The 15,683-nt window shown below is 36.5% G+C and overlaps 1 protein-coding gene across 10 annotated transcripts in view; it reads left to right on the plus strand.

Moving 5' to 3' along the window:
* CEP112 (centrosomal protein 112) overlaps positions 1 to 15,683 on the plus strand; it is a 504,767-nt gene that overhangs the window by 100,674 nt on the left and 388,410 nt on the right. The gene's annotated exons all lie outside the window — the stretch shown is intronic.

The raw sequence follows: 15,683 nt of genomic DNA on the forward strand, positions 1-15,683 counted from the left end.
CAGAAGCATGGGAGGAATCCATGTGTTAGTCTGGGAAAAGCATTTCAGGCAGAAGGAACAGCCAGTGCAAAGATCCCATCAGGGATGTGTTGGCCAAGTTATGAAAACAGCATGGGGGGGGCGGCAGTGTGGACACTGAGCAAAAAGGAGAGTTGTAGGAAAAGTAGTCAGGGAGCATCAGAGAAAGCTGTGTGGATCATTGCATTTAATCCTTTTGTAAAAAGTTTTATTGAGGTATAAATTATATAGTATAAAATTCACCTGTTTTAAAGTGTACAATTCAGTGAAGTTTTAGTATATTTGTATTTAATTTTTGATGGGTTGAGCACATGGAAGTGATCCCATCTGACTAATATTTTACAGGTATCTCTTTTGCTCTATGGGGAGAACAAACTGTAGGGGACCAAGAGTGGGAGCTGGGAGACCGCTTAGGAGGCTGTTGCAGTCGTCAGGCAGGGAGGAAGGAGGGCTGGACTTGGGTATCAGTCGAGAGGTAAGAACTGGAAATGATGCTGCTGTTCAGTGAGATGGAGAAGACTGAAGATGGATCAGAGTTGTTGGGGGGAAATGTCAAAAGTTATCATCTTGATAATCAGCTTAAAGATGATGTTCAAAGCCATGGATGAAAACCAAATTTATATCTGAAATACATTTTCATCCTCTCAGTATCCTAGATTTTCACAAACGTGAATTAAATCTAAGTAATTTTAATTGAAATTTATGAAACATGTTGATTGCCTAAAATGTTTACAGCATTGTTATATCTTATTAATTAAATAATATTACAAGAGCAATATCTTTCACAGTGGAATTTTTAATGGTTATAAATTGGGAATGTAAAGAAAAGTGATACTTTGGAGCCAGAAAGTCACTGTGAGAGAAACTTAAATTCTATTTTTAGTGAAAGTTGAATTTAAAAATTAGCGTTCAGAACTTGTCATTAGGTAATCGTCAATATAGAGAAAAATGGACAGAATCTGTCAGCAGGATTGAATTTAAGCATCACCAACACTAGACAGATCTTGCTGAGCAGCTCCTGAGTTAATAATTAAACAGGGTAGAGTGCGAGGCAGGGCTTCAGATGAAAGACGAGACTGTCGCTGAGAATCAGCTTCTCTGTTTTGTTGTTCTTTCAGGCTTTTTTCTTTTTTTGTTGAGTCTTGTTTTGTTTCAGTGCCATTTATTGTACCGCAGACACTAATACAGATTATTAAACTTATGTTTTGTGGTATTGGGGATTTTCTTGTGTGAAATTCATAGTTAAAACACGTAAACACTGGATTTTTAAAACAATATATTAGAATTTTAAATATGAAGATTAGAGCAAAATTATTAGATACTAGGGGAAGTGACAACTATAAAATATAGGGCTCTGTTCATTTCAGAGTTTAGACATGCTGAAAGTCTCTGAGTGGCCTTATTGAGATTTGAGTCTTTATTAGGAGAATTCTTTACCTTTTTCTGTCCCACGGATCCCGCTGGCAATCTTGTGAAATCTATGCAGTCTTTCTCAGAATAATATTTTTAAATTTAATAAAACATAAGATTACAAAGAAAAGAAATTATACTGAGTTACAATTGTTCAAAATATTAATAAATCAGAGTTGTTTTGAAGTAATACATATGCTTCTAAACTAATGCCACAAATATCAAGATTTAGCAGTGGACTTTATTACTATTATACTATATACAACTATATTCTAGTAGTTTTACTATTCTAATTTATGAGCAGTGGTGAAAATGAAGGATATTTAATGACTATCCAACACTGTAATGGACTATAAAATGTCTGTGATTTCCGTTAGTCATAGGTATTGCTAATATTACCTTAGTTTGTTGACTATATTTATAATTGAAGGGAAAAGCTGAAGATCAGTTAGAGGAATGAAAATAAAGATGAGCTCTTTTTTCCATTCAGGTTCTCTGACACTGAGTTCTATTCGTGGACCTGTATCAAGGTTAAGGGACCCAACTTTAAAAAGTATCAAAAGGCTTTTGGTGTCACTGTTGTTGTTTTTGCTGTCCAGTGGATTCTGACTCCCAGCGACCCTGTGGACAGCAGAGCGGAACCCTGCCCGGTCTTTTTATGCCATCTTTTTATGTCACCTTTCAGTGCTATATCAGACAGTACTTCCCTGCTATTCATAGGGTTTTCATGGCCCTTTTTTTCATAAGGGGGTAGTCCGGTCCTTCTTCTTAGTCTTAGTCTGGAAGCTCCACTGAAACTTGTCCACCATGAATGACTCTGCTGGTATTTGAAATACCAGTGGCACAGCTTTCAGCATCACAGAAACAGGCGGCTGCCACAGTATGACAACCAACAGACGGGTGGTGTGGTTCCTTGACCTGGAAACGAACCTGGGCTGCGGCAGTGATTATGCTAATCTTAACCACTAGACTATTAGCGCTGACCACCTGAAAAGGCCTTAGACGCCTGTAATATTTCGTTATCTATTATTAACTATTACTGTTAGTAATAACATGCAGTAATTCATAGAGCAACTCATCTACTCTCTGAGATAGCTACAGTTTGTCATTTTATTGTCACCATCAGCATTTCTTCTCGCAACCTCACAATTATAAAGAAACCCTCAACTAGCACCAGTTCATTTTGAATAAGATGACTGTTTAAAAAATATGTATTTTATTTTTTAGAACAGTTTTAGATTTACGGAAAATTGAGAAGATAGTACAGAGTTCCCGTATACCCTACTCCCAATTTCCCATGTTAGTAACATCCTGCATTATTTTGGTACACTTGTTACAATAAATGAATCAATATTAATACATTATTATTAACTAAAGTCTATAGTTTACTCAGTTTTCCTCAGTTTTTACCTCCTACCCTTTTCTTTTCCAGGTTCTCATTCAGGATACCACATTATGTTGAGTTGTTGTGTCTCCTTGGGTTCCTCTTTCCTTGTTTTTAATGACTTGACAGTTTTGAAGAATATGGTCAGGCATGTTGTAGAATGCTCCTCTGTTGGATTTTTGTCTGATGTTTTCCTCATGATTTGACTGGGGCTTTAAGTTGAGACAGGAAGACTACAGAGGCAAAGTGCTCTTCTCATCACATCTTATCAAGGGTACATACTGGTAATGACTTATCACTGTCGATATTAACCTTGATCCCCTGGCTGAGGTAGTTTTTGTTAGGTTTTCCACTCTAAAGTTACTCCTCACTTTTCCATACTGTCTCTCTGGAAGGAGTTACTTTGTGCAGCCCAGGTTTAAGGAGTGGGGAGTTATGCTCTCCCTACTTGAGGGCAGAGTAGCTACATAAATTCTTGGGAGTTTTTCTGCATGAGAGATTTGTCTCTTCTCTCTCATTTATTAGTTTATTTAATCACTTTATTTACATCAGTATGGACTCTTGGATATTATTTATTTTCTCCTCTGGGTTATAACCCAATACTCCTTTATTTTCTTGCTCAAATTGTTCTAGCTTTGGCCATTGGGAGGTCTTTCACTGGGCCCCTGTGCCCCTTTGACATACCCACATCAATATGGATTATATGGAGAATGGTATTAGAAACCAAAATCTGTGTGCTTAGTGTGTGCTGCTGGGGTGTCATTTCTTTTCTGCTCTTTCACCTGACAGAGCAAGGGAGTACATATGTATCTACTAAGTTTGTATATATGCATATCTATAGACCATTTGCACATGTAACCGTCTGTACCTATATTAAACTCAACATAATTTCAACATAGACGTCTGTACCTCTACCCCATTACCACATGGATTATTCTAGCTTCCTCTCCTCTGTATCTGTAAATTCTCAATCAAACAGTGGAAACTGGGCTTCAGCCATCCTCCATCTGTTTGCTTAATCGTTCAGTTCTAGCATGCAGTCATTTGTTGCTCAACAACAGCGATACGTTCTGAGAAATCTACGAAGTGCATTGTTAGGCTATTTTGTCATTGTGTGTACATCATAGAGTGTACTTACACAAACCTAGATGCTATACCAACTATATACCTAGGCTATATGGTACTAATCTTATGAGACCACCGTTGTATATGTGGTCAGTTGTTGACTGCAGTGTTATGTGGCACATGACTGTACACCTTATACCAACATCAGAGTGATTAACCCATACCCCCGTGGAAGCGAACTTTGTCACCCAGTGTACAGTGCTTATGTGCAGTTCCTTTTGCCTTTTGTCTTATGGACTCCACTCATTTCAGAATTGCTTGGATCATCACCTTTTCCCCCGTGCCTTCAATGAGGCTTTTCATGTATTTGTAATGTAACTAGATTCTTTCGTCCTAGTGTGCATTTCTTCCTGGGATCTCCCAAACTCCTAAATGATTTTTTAAAATTTGCATAAAATAAGGTTTATTCTTTGTGCTTTAAAATTCCATGGGTTTTGACAAATGCATTGTCATGTATCCACTATTATAGTATCATGTAAAATATTTTCTCCATCCTAAAAATCACCTGTGCTTCACTCTATTCATCTGTTGCCCCTTTTCCTAGAATACCAGGCAGCCAGTGATCTTTTTTACTGTCTGCATAGTTTTGTCTTTTCCAAACTGTCATATAATTGGAATTATACAGTGTGTAGCCTTTTCAGACTGGCTTCTTTCCTTGAACAATTATACATTGAAGGTTTTTCCATGTCATTTTGTGGCTTGCTAGCTCATTTGTTTTTATTGCTGAATGATAGTCAATTATGTGGATGTACCATAGTTTGTTTATCCGTGTACCTATTGAGGGACGTCTTGGTTATATCCATTTCTGGCAATTATGAATAAAGCTGTTATAAACATTTGCTTGCAGGTTTTTACACAGACATAGTTTTCAAATTAATTGTGACTCAGCAATTTCACCACAGAAAATATAACCAAAAGAAATAAGTGCATATATGTACCATCAAACATGTATGAAAGTGTCCATAGTAATGTTATTTTAAATATTCAAACACTGAAGACAACCCATCAACAAAATGGATAAATTGTTTTAGGTATATTCGCGCAGTGGAAAACTGTATACAGCAATGAAAAAGTGTAAACTACTGCTGTCCCCCATGCCAGGGATGAGTCTCACAGACATACCATATGTATGATGAGGCTTGACACGAAGCAGTACATACTCTACGATTCCATTTGTAGAAAGTTCAGTGACAGGCAAAGTTAATTTTTTGTGATAGGAGTCAGAATAGTGGTTACCTTTGTGTACAGGATGACCAGTAAGGCTTCAGAACAGCTGGTAATGTTTACGTGTTGTAGTGGCTTGTGAGTTTTCAATTTATAAGAAATTATGAAAATATATACTTAAGATTTGTATGTCTTTTGTATATATGTCATATTTCAATAAGAAGTTTATGATATAAGATAAAATGTGTTGCTCCTTTTGCCATAGGAGTTGAACTTTGGACTCTAAATAGTTGCCAGATAGTAACCCTTTCTAATTTTTGACTCCAGTAGGATTTCAAAAAAAGTTTGTATGTAAAACTCCAACTTCTCTGTCTCTGGTTCTGATTTCTTAGTGTCTCTATTGGTTGTATAACTGAAGGTCCGTGGGATACTTTATAATTTCTTAATACTTGTTGAAAATCATGTCTACATTTCCTACCAAAATAATACCCTTTCCCAAACTTTCCCTTAATTCCCAGTGTGCCAATTCTTCTGGCATATTAGATTTTGAACCTGGAAAATTTCTGATTTTTGTCGCTTTTCATCTCCTTCACTTAGTATTTTACTTACTCAAGCTGTTTACTTCTCTGAAAATTTTCTTGGATCTGCTCTCTTCCCTTCTGTTTCCGCAGCTACCACTTGAGTTCAGGCCATTGTTACCTCATTCCAGGACTCTTCCTGTAACCTGCCAGTTGCTCTCCCTCTCTCCTCTTGTTCCATAACCCACTAATGCAATTTGTCCCATTTTCCCATGATCAAGAACTTGAGTTACTAATCTAATGCCTATTATAGCTTCTGCTCACAAGCCGTGTTTATTCAAGAGCTCCAACCGAGTCTTCCGAGTGCCACCTTTGAGTTCACAGTGTGGGAGGATATTCTCTGCACCCAGGGTAATCTGTTTGTCGTTAACTATGCACACACTTGCTCCTCTGATCCTGCTGTTATACATCTCTGAATTCCGCTTCTACTCTGTCCTTTACAGCCTGCACAATGTGATTCTACATGAGCATCTTTTTTCCTGAATGACTTTTTTACCCCATGTTGAGACCGTCACTATATTATATCCCCTCAGTTCTTTGTATTCAGTTTAAAAAAGATTATTTTGGCCAAATATCGTTGTCCTTAAGGTATTTTATATATGTCTATAGGATTTTCTTTAGCATTATAAGTTTCAAATTTCTTTATTTACTTTGTGTAAGACACAATGAGTGTTGAGAAAAAGCTTTAAAAATAAATGATACAGGGGCTGGCCCCGTGGCCGAGTGGTTAAGTTCGCGCGCTCCGCTGCAGGCGGCCCAGTGTTTCGTCGGTTCGAATCCTGGGCGCGGACATGGCACTGCTGGTCAGACCACGCTGAGGCAGCGTCCCACATGCCACAACTAGAGGAACCCACAACGAAGAATACACAACTATGTACCGGGGGGCTTTGGGGAGAAAAAGGAAAAAATAAAATCTTTAAAAAAAAAATAAATAAATAAATAAATAAATGATACAAATAAAATAAATAATGAAATGAATAATTGTCACAAATTTTGCTTCTTGAATCAGGAAGTTTATATCAGTATATATAAAAGTATTTGTTCAATAAATATAGGTCTTAATGCAGAAGCCACTTATTTATTTCATATATATTTATCTGCCTAGTAGAGTCATGTTTAATAGTATCCTTGCACAAGAAACCATGCCAGCTTCTGACAACATAGGTGTTAGATACAGGTGCTCAGTGTTTGAGGCTTAGTATCAGAACCATCCTGTTCTTTGGTTTAAACCTGCCTGTCTCTGACCCTTTTTCTTCTGCTGTTGCTGTCACCTCTCTTTTACCTTGGCTTTCCATTTTGATTGACTGCTATCTGGTTTTTCTACTCTTGAATCCTTTTCTTAACTTTCAATCTTTGTCTTCCCTCTGGTGACTGTTCTCTTTGGCACAGCCCCAGGACTTCCCAGTCTTGTGCCTGTCTTCACAGGTAGTACCAACTAGGCTGGTTTTTCTCATTTCATGGGCCTCATATGTATATATGAGTATATCATAGATATGTATCCATACATATCACACATGCATGTACATGTATATCACACATGTGAATCACATGTGAATTAATTAATCACATGATTACATGTGAATTAATTGCTCAGGGACTCTCAGGAGAAATAAGTCTTTGACAGTCTGGTAAAGTTTGATCTTAGTATGTTGGAATTAGCCTGAATGTCATGTAAAATTTATTTTCAAAAGTAGTATGAACCTGAGGAAGTGTAAGTAGTGTGTTAAAATGAGTTGTTTGGAGCCTATCTTTATTTTTAGACTTAATTTTTGTATAGCAGTTTTATTCACAGCAAAATTGAGGAGAAGGTACAGAGATTTCCCACATACCCCTGTCTCCACACATGCATAGCCTCCCCCATTATTGACATCCCCTGCTAAAGTATTACATTTGTTACAATTTATGAACCAATATTGATACGTGATTACCAAAAGTCCATCGTTTATATTGGAGTTCACTCTTTTTTTTTTAAAGATTTTATTTTTTCTTTTTTCTCCCCAAAGCCCCCCAGTACATAGTTGTGTATTTTTAGTTGTGAGTCCTTCCAGTTGTGGCATGTGGGACACCACCCCAGCATGGCTTGATGAGCAGCGCCCTGTCCTTGCCCAGGATCTGAACCAGCGAAACCCCGGGCCACCGAGGGTGGAGGGTGCGAACTTAAGCACTTGACCACGGGGCTGGCCCCTAGAGTTCACTCTTGGTGTTGTATATTCTGTGGGCTTGGACAAATAGACGATAATGTGTATTGACCATTATAGTACCATACATGGTATTTTCACTGCCCTAAAAATCTTCTGTTCTCTGCCTGTTCTTTCCTCCTTTCCCCCTAAGCCCTGGTGACCACTGATCTTTTGACTCTCTCCATCATTTTGCCTTGTCCAGATTATCATATAGTTGGAATCATACAATATGTAGACTTTTCAGATTGCCTTCTTTCACTTAGTAATATATATTTACGTTTCCTTCATATTTTTTCATGGCTTGATCATTTCTTTTTAGTGCTACATAATATTCCATTATCTGGATGTAACACCATTTATTTATCCATTCACCTACTGAAGAACATCTTAGTTGCTTGCAAGTTTTGGCAATTGTGAATATAAAGCTGCTGTAACATCTGTGTACAGATTTTTGTGTGGACACAAATTTTTAACAATTTGGATAAATATCAAAGAGCATGATTGCTGGATTGTGTAATAAGAGTATGTTTAGTTTTGTAAGAAACTTCCAAACTGTCTTCCAAAGTGGCTGTATTATTTTGCATTCCTAGTAGTAATGAATGAGAGTTCCTGTTCCTCCACATATCCATCAGCATTTGATGTTGTGAGTGTTCTGGGTTTTGGGTCTTCTAATGATTGTGTAGTGGTATCTCATTTTTGTTTCACTTTGTATTTCTCTGATGATGTATGATGACATATGATAAGACATCTTTTCATATCCTTATTTATCATCTTGTATCTCTTGTTTGGTGAGGTGTCAAAGTCTTTGGCCTATTTTTTAATTGGGTTGTTTATTTTCTTATTGTTGAATTTTAAGAGTTCTTTGTATATTTTAGATAACAGTCCTTAATCAGATGTGTCTTTTGCAAATATTCCCGCCCAGTCTGTGGCTTGTCTTCTAGTTCTCTTGATATTGTCTTTCACAGAGCAGAAATTTTCAATTTTAATGAAATCCAGCTTATCAAGTATTTCTTTCATGCATTGTGCCTTGGGTGTTGTATCTAAAAAGGCATTGCCAAACTTAAGGTCATCTAGATTTTTCCTGTGTTATTCTAAGAGTTGTATAGTTTTGCATTTTACATTTAGATCTGTGATCTATTTTGAGTTAATTTTTATGCAGGTTGTAAGATCTGTGTTTAGATTCTTTTTTTTTTTTTTTTTTTGCATATAGGTTGTCCATTTGTCCCAGCACTATTTGTTTTAGAGACTGTCTTTGCTCCATTGCATTGCCTTTGCTCCTTTGTCAAAGATCAGTTGACTGTATTTATGGGGACCTATTTCTGGGCTCTCTCTTCTGTTCCATTATCTGTTTGTCTACTCTTTTGACAAGAGCACACTGTCTTGATTACTGTAGCTTTACAGTAAGTCTTAAAGTAGGCAGTGTCAATTCTCCAACTTTCTTCAGCTCTTTCAATATCATGTTGGCTATTCTGTGTCTTTTGTCTCTCCATATAGACTTCAGAATTAGTTTGTCCATATCTATAAAATAATCTGCTGGGATTTTGATTGAGATTGCATTAAGTCTGTAGGTCAAGTTGGGAAGAACTGACATTGACAATATTGAGTCTTCCTATCCATGAACATGGAATATCTCTCCATTTATTTAGTTCTTTGTTTTCTTTCATCAGAGTTTTGTAGTTCTTCTCATATAGATCTTGTACATATTTTGTTAGGTTTATACATAAGAATATTATTTTTTTTGGGTGCTAATGTAAATAGTATTGTGTTTTCAATGTCAAATTCCCTTTTTTCATTGCAACTATATGGGAAAGTGATTGAATTTTGTATGTTTAACCTTATATCCTGCTACCTTGCCATAATGTCTCATTAGTTCCAAGAGGTTTTTGGTAGATGCTTTCAGATTTTCTAAATAGATGATCATGTTTTCTGTGAAAAAAGACAGTTTTTGTCTTCCTTTCAAATTAATATACCTTTTATTTACTTTTCTGATTAATTGGATTATCTAGGACTTTGAGTGTGATGCTGAAAAGCAGTCGTGAGAGAGAACATCCTTTTCTTGTTCCTGATCTTAGTTGGAAAGCTTCTAGTTTCTTTTAGCTGTAGGTTGTTTTGTAGATATTTTTTCTGAAGTTAAAGAAGTTCCCCTCTATTCCTAGTTTCCTGAGAGTCTTTATCATGAATGAATGTTGGATTTTGCCAAATTCTTTTTATGCATCTTGATTTGCTCCTGTGACTTTTCTTCTTTAAGCTATTGATGTGATGGATTATGTTAATTGATTTTTGAATGCTGAACCAGCTTTGCATACCTGGGGTGGGGGCTATTCTTTTTATTTCTACTATTGATGAAGAATTGGGAGTGTACACTTCATACTTGGATGGTGCTAGAGTAAGAATTGTTGTAAAAAGATAATCGTAATCTTGTTGAATTAGAAAAATCATCCTATGTTAAAATTTAGGGTGGATAGCTTAATTTGTTCAAATAGGAGAAGGACTATATAAAAATATCGTTGTTATACTTTTGTTGACTTGGCTACTAATTCCATAATTATAGGGTCTTCCAGCTCAGATTTTTCCATCTAGTTCACTGAGGTTTCAAGAGAAACTTTGTAAAATAAATGCTTTTTATAAATTTTAGAAATCCACATAAATTCATCTTATGCTCTTGTCCTCATTACCTATCAATTTATTTACCCTTTCAAAATAGAGTAAAATAAATTGGGTTAATCCATCATAACTTTTTGTTACTGGTAGTCTAATTGATCAGGCTTGCTAATAATCCTTTTAACAATTCATTTTAGAACCATGGCAATTATTATCATCAAACTGGTTAGTCTTTGTCAGATGAAGTTCAGCTTCTTTCTCTTTTTGTGAATCAAAATTGGTCTATTTTGAGACATTGGAACACTTGCAGTGAGTGATCTCTGATTCCTCAGTGACTTCTGGTCCAGCGGTCTGATTGACAGGTGTTTTCAGTGTAACTATTAGGATAATTCGCTTGGATGTCGTTAGGTATGGGCTTTTCAGCTGTCAGGACCTCTCTATTTCTCTTCTTCCTTCTTCCTACAAGCTACTTCTGACTTATAAGCACCAGTTTTTCCTCAGGTTTCGCAACCGTTCCTTCTGTTGCGTGGAGAAAATTTGGTTAGCAATAGTTCCATATTCAGATGATTCCAAATCACGTTATCTTTTTTCTAGGTTCTTTTCATGTATCCTGGTTCTAGTACCAAAGCTTCATATTTATAGTTGAGACCAAATTGCTAGTTTGTAATCAACTTCTGAGCCTTCCTTTGTCCCCCTCCGCCTAAATCCGTGTCTTATCTTCCTCTGAGCCAGTCTTTGTGAGACTTGTTGATCTCTCAACACAGGGACCAGAATCTTGTGTCTAAACCTCTGCCCCTGGTACTTGCTGTCCAACATTGCTGATGTCCTGGATCTTCTTCATTCCTGCACCCCAGAGCTAGGTACAACTGCTCTTTTCTCTGGAAATCCCTCAGTGATTCCTGCTTGCCTGTACCCCCACCTAGTTTGGGTTATGTAAGGTCCTGGTCATGAACATGTTAGAACCTAAAGGAAGGCCATCAGGCAGAGAAGAATAAGGATGGACATGTATTTCTGGTACGAGAGGTACTCACCTGTCAGTACTTTTGGGTACTCAAAGCACTTACTTGTCTTCAGGAAGATTGGCCAGCAGTGCAAAGCGCACAGCATCCAAAAGGACATGAGAAGGAATCACTTCTGATAGTTCTGCTCCTTTTGAATAGTTATATTCCGAATTCCCTGTTTTCTTCACAAGTCTCTTCCTCTCAGATCTCAGAAGTTTCTGATGATTTTTAATAATTCCTGAGTTAAAATTTCAAGTTCACTTTATCACTGTTGCTCTGTTCAATAAGATACAGACAGCTGAGATCAAAATACTGTTTCAACATCCTTCACTTTCTTCTCTATTTGCTGGATGCCTTTCCCTCTCACCTATATTTTTTTGTCTTTCTCTTATGATAAACACTTTTATACTTTTATCTGAGCATTTTCTCTTATGTCTACTGTATTCAGTATTCATATTGTAGAAAGAGGGCTGTCTGGTTTTCTGGCTGATAGAAACCCTTTTTCCTTAGCAAAGTCTGGAGTCTGGAGACTTACTTATTTGTATCGGTTCAACATTCTTTGCCTTAGTTTCTTTAACAATTAGGTATTTTCTGATACTTTATAATGATCACATATTTCTTTTTCATTAAGAACAGGAGAAAAAAGAAATAGATTTTCAAAAATTCTATTAATAATGGGGAATATCTTTATCACTACTTTGAATTTCTTGTGTTTTCGCTCTTTTGTAATGCAAAAAAAACTTTTTGGTATATTCCATGAAGAACAAATGTTTGTTATTTTCTCATTATCATCCAATTATAACCTGTACGATGTGCTAATATTTTTCTGTAATGTCACCAGAAATCACTCCAGTTTTGAGTATGGGATAAAGATTTTGGAAATTTAACAATTATTTAAAAATTTACTTTTTAAAAATATCGATAGTCTGCAAATGTTTATTGAATGCTTACTGCAAGCCAAACACTGTTCTAGAAGCAAGAGACCTAGAATGAACAAAGCAATGTGTTGAGCTTACAGTTTACTGGAGAAGATAGGCAAAGAAGCAAATGCATCAATTTGTGATAAGTACTAAAAAGAAAAATAAAGGCTATGAGACCAGAGAGACTGGGGGTTAGAGGTCTGGTTATTTAGATAGAGTGGCTATGGAAGGATTCCTGTGTAGGAGGCGTTTAGGCAGAGAACTGAAAGAATTGAGGCAGTAAGCTCTGCATTACTGCAGATGAGTGCTCTAGGCAGATGAGTGCTCTAGGCAGATGAGTGCTCTAGGCAGAGGGAACAGAGAATGCAAGGCCTTGAGGCTGGCCTGACGACTTTGAGAAGCATCAGGAAGGCCCGTGTGCCTGAAATGAGAAGGGAGAATGGTAGGAGATGAGATCAGAGAGGCTGTGATAATCATTTTTTCTCTGAGAAGAAGGGGAGCCATTGGAAGGTGTTGAGCAGGAGAATGACATATTTGATAATGTTTAAAAAAGGTTGTTTCCTTGAAGTTCAATAACTCTACCATATACCTTGGTGTTCCTCATCTGTGTCAGTTTTATAGTGTGCCCTTTCAATCAGTATGTATTTTTCTTGTAAAGTTTTCTTGTGGTATGTTTTTTATTATATTTTGCTGTTTCACCATTTACAGCATTACCATTACCATTACACCTGTTTTACAACAGGTACACCAATTATGTAAATGTGAGCTATCCTTTTTCTCTTTTTCTATATGTATAGTTTGCTCTTGTGTTTAATTTTTGCTCATTCTGATTTTTATTTTGCTTGCTTTCCATAAGCTTTCCCTTCATGTTTCTTATTGTATCTCCCCCATATGCATTCTTTCTTCGTGGAGCTATTTTCATTTTAACTTTCCTTTTCCTGATGCTTTCTTCCCCTTTCCCCTTTTCCTGAGATCTGCGTGTTCAAGTTTTATTGCTTTTTGTATCTCACCATAGCTTACCTGGGATCTTATAGTTTTTCTTTGACCTACTGTTTTTTAGAGGTGAGGTTTGTTACCTTTCTTCTGGATATTCAATGTTTTTGAAAATTGTAAAAAGAATTCCTTATGATGCGTTTGGTATTGATGTTATTGTGTCTCATGTAAGTGATTTCTGTGTGTGAATGTTGTCTTCCTCCAGGGAGGCTCTGCCCTGGCCTGAGAGGCGGCTAGTTTGCAGACAGCCCTCCTGATCATTCAGGGATGGTTTGCAGTCTGGGTTGCAGTCTTTGGAATCTTTGGTCTACCCCTGATTCACTTGCACTCCCAGCTGTAGCCCTCAATGCATGTCGCCAGTGAAAGCCTGTGATGTTCGTAGGGGCCCTCCTCCTTGAATAATATGCAGTCATTTGCTCCTAAGTACAGTGATACTGCTGAAAACTCTAGTCTGCTTTTCAGAGTATTTGCCCTTGGTTTCTTAGTCTCCTGCCTTGTGAATGTTAAGAATTTGGCAAATCCTTGAGGAGAAAACTGCTTGTGTGGAGCTCACTTCTCTGTGCATCCCTTCTCTCAGGGATCTTGATTCCTCAAGTCCTAGCTGCCTTGGCCACCCTCTGCTCTGATTTCCTTGCTCCATCCTCATCCTCCAAGACTGGGAATGCCTCACAGGTGAAAGTTGCTTACAGAATGTTGACTCATCTCTCTGAGATGTCTTCCTCTGGTGCCCTCAAGTCCTAGCTGCCTTGGCCACCCTCTGCTCTGATTTCCTTGCTCCATCCTCATCCTCCAAGACTGGGAATGCCTCACAGGTGAAAGTTGCTTACAGAATGTTGGCTCATCTCTCTGAGATGTCTTCCTCTGGTGCCCTCAAGTCCTAGCTGCCTTGGAAGGTCTCCACTGCCTACAAATAAGTTGATTTCTTTTGTATCTTTTTGGTTTTTCAGTTGTTCTCAGGGAGACTGTGATATGCTGCAAGGTACTCCTTCACAGCCAGAAATAGAAGTTCCTCTCTTAGAGTTTATTAAGATGGAATTTCATTTCTATTTCTAGTATATCTTGTCTATGTTTGGTAATTTCCAAGAGAAGAAGGAATACAAATCATCTTTATTCCACCATTTAAAACTGGAAGACAAAGAATGTATTCTTTTCTTTCTTTCTTCTAGTCAATTCATATTTAGTAAACAAGGAGAATTTAGAATATGTATTGGAAAATTGAAACTATCTTTTGGAAGGAGCTCCTAAAGCAGAAGGATCACTAATAAAGAGGCAGAATGAATAGATGTATGGAGAAGAAATCTGAGCATCTGATATGTGTCAAGCTCTGAGCTAGGAATTGTATGCATTTTAAAAAGTTAAGCTATATACCATATTTTTAAGTTAGATATAATTATTTCCATTTCTTAGATTTGGAAGCTATTGCACCAAAATTTAAATTATATACCTAATCCATTTTATTATGAAGAATGGATGATAGGAGTAAAGGATATTGAGGCTGTAATATTATTTAGTTCTTAAAATTTGTTTTAGACATTTATCTTAGAGTATAAAAGGATACTAATTGATTGGAACATCATCCTAACTTTTTCAAGTTACTCACACTTACTGGAAGTAATTGTTAAAATGAAAATCAATTGTCCTTATAGCTAATGCTTGTTTACCCTAATTGTATATAGAGTACCTAATCCTAAACACCTGTATTTAGTTCTATAAAGATGAAAAATTCAAAATAACTTAAATATCAAATAATAGGGAAATGATTTAATTATGTGATAATTTTGGAGCCTGTGGAAGTAAGTAAATAAAAAAGTGAAACAAATGAAAATTTTGTGCATGAACACTGTGACTATGTAATAAAATATTCCTATACACTTATAATACATGTGTCATTTGTGTGATAACCCCTGTATTAAAATATTTGGGTTATGAATTTCCTTTTTAAAAATATTATTACATTGCTTTTATAATTTAAAAAGGTTTCTAAAACTTCAAATGAAGAGTAAAGAACCCTGCTGATTATTCATCAAACAAATGGAAATTTCTTCAGTTGCATAAAGGCAATGTAACAATCTTGAGGTTAGGGACTGCATCTCTCTTGTTTACCACCGTGTCCCTAGACCTGGAATAGTACCAGATTCGGTACATCTTCGCTGAATGAATGAATGAATGAATGAAAGCATATAAACATTATGGTCTTACTTTTATGGTAGAAAGTATTTTTATTTTTAAAGACTTGGTTAATTTAGAGGTTGGTTTAATTTTTATTAGTATGGTCTATGATACATTTGTTTTCTGAATTTTTATCTCTA

Source organism: Equus asinus, chromosome 13, assembly GCF_041296235.1.
Source record: "Equus asinus isolate D_3611 breed Donkey chromosome 13, EquAss-T2T_v2, whole genome shotgun sequence".
Lineage (NCBI taxonomy): Eukaryota > Metazoa > Chordata > Mammalia > Perissodactyla > Equidae > Equus > Equus asinus.